At 34.6% G+C, this 5,797-nt stretch overlaps 1 pseudogene; it reads left to right on the top strand.

The window, feature by feature from the left end:
• Positions 1 to 4,378: 4,378 nt before the first annotated feature.
• On the top strand, positions 4,379 to 5,544 carry LOC122126360 (annotated as a pseudogene).
• Positions 5,545 to 5,797: the final 253 nt, after the last annotated feature.

Raw genomic sequence — 5,797 nt, 5'->3', positions numbered from 1 at the left:
TTTAGTTTATGAGGTGAAAACTTTCCCCAATATTATCTTCTAAACATAGAATTTTGCTTTTGAGATTACAGGGAAGTGCATTATTTTCATGACATCTATTAAAATTATATACAGAGATATGTATTTCTCATGTATGATTGATTCTTAGAGTTCATGGCAATAAGCAATATTTTATATGGTCATATGCACATAAATATTGAGCCATGATCTTCTCCAAAGAATAGCTTCCCTTGGTCTTGCCATGTGAATGCTTAGAGTACTGTTAGTTAATCATGTCCAAATGTAATTAGTTGTCTTTTACAATTATTGGATTAAATTGTACATTTATGGACATATTCTAGTTATTAGAAATGAGGAAACCCATGCAACATATATTTAATTGTATGTGGCTTATTTCACTTAATATCATTTTTCCCACTCTTTCTATTTCCGCAGGAATGGGGAAAAGCCATTCTTTCCAATGGAAGCACAGAATTCCATCAATACAACAGAATTGAGGATCCGGAAATGAAGCCACTCCTATAGGCACAAAATCTTTGATAAGGGACCCAGAAACACAGGATGGAAGAAAGACAGCCTCTTCAAAATTTGTGCTGGTAGAATTGGCTGTACACAGAAAACGGAAGTTAGATCTTTATATATCTCCCTACATTAGAATCGATTCCAAATGGATGGAAGACCTTAATGTAAGACCAAATACCTTGAGAATGTTACAGGAAGGGCTAGGAGAAAGATGAGGGCTCCTTGGCACAGGTCAAACTTCCAAAAATCACAAACCAAAACGAATCAATATAAGTCTGGGTAAATGAGATTAGGTCAAACCAAATCAATCATTTATCAGACTCAAAAGCCATGGAGAATAAAGAGATAATATAGCACAGATTTATTAGGGAGAAAAACTACAGATGAGAGCCTCAGCCAATGGTAAATCCTTACTCCCTTTTCTAACTAGGTCATTTATAGTGGCGTGACATGAATATAAGTGTTTTCTGGTGGGGATTAGAAAGTAAACAGCTAAAGCTAAGACATAGATAGAATGTGAAATGAGTTACACCTGGAGGAAAGTAGGGATTAAGGCGGGGGGGGGGGGGGGTCTAGTTCAATGCTTTGGCTTGGTACCAGCTAAATAAGGTATACCTGCACAAGGGAAGGTCGGGGGGTTAAAGCAGGAGGGATTATTAACAAAAGCTCTTGTCTGAAGCTTCAAAATTAGGATCCTTGTCTATGTGAACCAAAGAACCTCTAACATGAGGTTCTTTTTAAGTTAACAAGCACGATTTTAGATTTTTGCCGAGTGGGATGGTGCATAGTCACAGGCAATGTCTGCTAGGACAGGTAATCTAATCTACTCTTTCACGAGTTACCCAGTAGCCAGGTTTCAACACAATGACTACAATGAGATTACAAATGAGACTATGATTTTCCCTCTCCTAAATCAAAGTTCTGTCTAATGATTTCTGTCTTCCAGATGCTTATACAAAATTTCTCATGATTTTTTCTACTATTTTGTCCTCATTATTGATGTACATAATACATTTCTATTGTTGTGTTGTGGATATATGCCATTTGTAAGGCTTGAACTCAATGTTTAGTGGTCTCCCTTGAATTTTTTACTAATGGCTGATGACATTCTATTCCTTGAGCCACATCACCTTCTCCTTCTTGCTGGATAATTGGAGATAACTTTTCACATTTTTGTCTGTTTAAACTGACATTGAATCAAAATATTCAGGCCTTAGAGTCCTGAGTTTCTAGGACTTTACACATGAACATCTAACACCAAGCTTTGCTTTACTGTTATTTTAATTATGTGGTAGAAGAAAGTGGAAGTATATTTGGGTTATGTGTGCATTTTTCAAATACGTTTGAATCAACTTGATATAAAGTAACTGTTATAAATTTTAACTGTTAAATTAATGAATATTACACATTCCCAAAGAAATATAATTGAAAACAAAAGGCACAATTGTTTTCCTAAAACAAGTAATGGAACCATGAATTTCTTCGACTTTAAAATGCATGTTTTATATAATTTTAATTAGCAGACTTCCATGAATAAAATAAATATATTAATTGTCTAGCACAAGAAGCAAAGTGATTATAGTTAAGAATAGGTATTTCATCACCGCCAAAAGATAAGGTTTTGAGTAGTCTCACTAAAAAGAAATGTTACATACAGAAACTAAGGGATATGATATAGCTTGATCATTACACAACATATAAATGTATGGGATTACAACTCAATATTTCATAAATGTGTAAAAAATAATTATGTAGCTAGTGCCAGTGGTTCCTTCTTGTAATCCTTGCTACTAAGGAGTCTGAGAGCTGAAAATCATGGTTCAAGTCAGCCTAGGCAGGAAAGTCAGTGAGACTCCCCAATGAGCCACCAGAAAATTGGCAGTGGATCAAGTGGTAGAGCACTAGCTTTGAGCTGAAGAGCTGAGGGAGAGCTTCCAGGCCCAGATTTCAAGCCCTCATGAGTGATAAAAATTAAAGATAAACAGACAAATAAACAAATATTTTGACATAAATGTTAAAATATATATTCTAATTTTTTAAATCCTTACCTGACATACTAGCTTATATAAATATAGAGGCATGTTTTCTCATTTTAGTTGTCATTAAATCAATTGAGTAAATGACACATTTCTCACATAATTCATATTTATATGTTTATATGCTTATATGCCAGAAGTATAATTAATTGATAAGTGATAGGCAGTGCTGTTTTATGAACATCATACATGTGTACAAAGCCGGTGGCAGCTTTTTCTTATTTTCCGAAACCATGATATGTGGTGTCCCTGTAGTTGCATCAGGAAAAGTCTGTAATTCATTTAGTTTACTATACAAAATCTGCTGTAACAAATTTCTACAAGTTACGTGGCCTGTATAATCCATATTTATCATTTTACAGTTCTCAAGGACAGAAATCTAAAAGATGTCTCACTAGATTTAAATCGAGCCACCAACAGAGCTGAAATATTTTCAGATGATTCTAGTGGAAAAGACTTTTACTTCCTGTTCTGCTTTCAAGAAACTTCAGAATCTGTGATGTTGTCTTGTCCTTTATCTTCTAATTTAGCATTTTTACATCTTTCTGATTGTTCTTACCTAATCATGTCCCTTTCCAACTACAGCTGGAACTGTTAAATACCCATTTGAGTATATTTCCCTATCTGATAATTATTCAAATTTGTGTTCCTTGGGTAATAAAAGGTCATTTTTTTACAAACATGTATATATATATATATATATATATATATATATATATATATATACACACACACACACACACACACACATATACTGCAAATCTACATTTGAGGGATTAGATATTTGGGGATGATAGATATGTTGGGAAGGTATTTTGCTGCCTACAACAATGAGTTTGTAGCAATCTTTCTACTATAACCTGTTATTATTTCATTAAATTTGAACAACATATTTCTTCAGTGAAATATAACTAGAAAAAAAATTAGTCCCTGAAAGCAATTAATCCTGATTTAAATATTTTTATGTACTAAAACCCCTAAATCCCAGAGAGCAGCTCCTGAAGCACTTCTGGCACTATCACTTTTTACACATTTTGCTTCAAACCTTCTCTTTTCAAGAGCATTTGGCTGCTATTATTTTGGAATTATGGTTAATATTTATTTGAGTGCTATTTTTAAAGTATGCACCACCCAATCCTGGTTTTCTTTTTGTAACGTTTTTGTGTCTAATATATTTCTGAAAGAAACACAGCTATTTGAATGACCTGAACTACGGAAAAGAAGAAAAAAGATGTCTCTGTGTGTATGTTATGTTAAAAATGTACCTATAGAACTAGAAGTCAAGCAGTACTAAGGTGGAATGAACATTACTTGTTAACTATTTCCTGATTACTGGATTCACTTGAAAAAGAATACTTTCATTTTTTGTGAACATACTGTACAGAGGTGTTACAATTACTTGGGCAAGATAATGAGTACATTTCTTATCAAGCATTGCAGCCTCCTCCTTTGTTTACCCTTCACAAAAAATTAAAATTAAAATTAAAAAAATAAAATAAACAGACAACTAAAAAAAATATGACACAGATAAGTCACTTTAAATGAAAAATTTTGCTAAATGTATTTTCAATGTCTTAATGTGAATTATGTGTAAAGAAATGAGGTTTGATATTAATACACATTAAAGTTTGTCAAATTTAATTTACAAATATTATTTCAATATAAGTTTACTACAAACAAAAAAAGAAAAAGAATACTTTCCTCTGTGTGGATGCCACTTAGTGGCATATTTAATTATAAATTCAAGGATTACAAAGCTTCTTGATTTCCTGTAGGAGGGACATCCCACTATCTCAAATAAGCTTCACATTAAAGCCTAAATGCTGCTGTCCCAGAGACAATGAGATGAACTAAATAGAGCTATAGCAGATTATCTTGTTTCAAATGGCTATGAAGAAGCTTATTCGGTTTTTAAAAAGGAAGCTGAATTAGATATGAATGAAGAATTAGATGAAAAAGTGTTGGACTTTTGGAAAAAAATGGACATCTGTTATTATATTACAAAAGAAGGTTATGGAATTAGAATCAAATCTAAATGAAGCAAAAGACGAATTTACGTCAGAAACAAGATCCAAAAGAATGGATTCCCCATCCACCAGAAAAATATACATTGAGTTGTCACCGGAGTCCAGTCACTCGAGTCATTTTCCATCCTGTGTTCAGTGTCATGGTCTCTGCTTCAGAGGATGGTACAATTATGGTGTGGGATTATGAGACTAAAGATTCTGAACGAACTCTTAAGGGACATACAGATTCTTTAAAGGATATTTCCTTTGACCACAGTGGCAAGCTACTGGCTTCCTGTTCTGCAGATATGACCATTAAACTATGGGATTTTCAAGGCTTTGAATGCACCAGAACCATGCATGGCCGTGACCACAATGTCTCTTCAGTAGCCATCATGCCTAATGGAGATCATATAGTGTCTGCTTAACTAGATAAAACTATAAAAATGTGGGAAGTGCAAACTGGCTACTGTGTGAAGACATTTACAGGACACAGAGAATGGGTAGGTATGGTACGGCCAAATCAGCATGGCACTCTGATAGACAGCTGTTCCAATGACCAGACTGGTCGTGTGTGGGTCTTAGCAACAACGGAGTGCAAAGCAGAGCTCCGAGAACATGAGCATGTGGTGAAATGCATTTCCTGGGCTCCAGAAAGTTCATATTCTTCCATCTCTGAAGCAACAGGATCTGAGACTAAAAAAAGTGGCAATCCCGGGCCATTCTTGGGATCTGGATCCAGAGACAAAACTATTAAGATGTGGGATGTCAGCATTGGCATGTGACTTATGACTCTTGTGGGTCATGATAACTGGATACGTGGAGTTCTGTTCCATTCTGGGGGGAAATTTATTTTGAGTTGTGCTGATGACAAGACAATGCGTATCAACACTGTTACCTCCTTGGATTTCCACAAGATGGCCTTCTATGTGGTGACTGGCAGTGTAGATCAAATAGTAAAGGTGTGGGAGTGCCATTGATTCTCATTTGGCCCCTCCTCCCTTTTTCCTCTGGATGCACTCTGATGATACCATGGTCCCCCATTGAGCTCTGTTTAAATAAATATTGTCCTTTCATGTAAAAAATGTACCTATAACTAGTTATCTTAAAATAATATATTTGTAATTATGCTTAGATTCTGACAAAATTTACCCTCTCAACAAGCAATGTTAATGCAGTCTCATTTCATGCCTGCCATAAGCACACAACAAATTAGTATTTCTTTAAAAATTA

Source organism: Dipodomys spectabilis, unplaced genomic scaffold (assembly GCF_019054845.1).
Source record: "Dipodomys spectabilis isolate Male_0828 unplaced genomic scaffold, ASM1905484v1 ptg000276l, whole genome shotgun sequence".
Lineage (NCBI taxonomy): Eukaryota > Metazoa > Chordata > Mammalia > Rodentia > Heteromyidae > Dipodomys > Dipodomys spectabilis.
The sequence above is the reverse complement of the archived record's forward strand: the minus strand, read 5'-3'. Positions and strand labels throughout refer to the sequence as shown.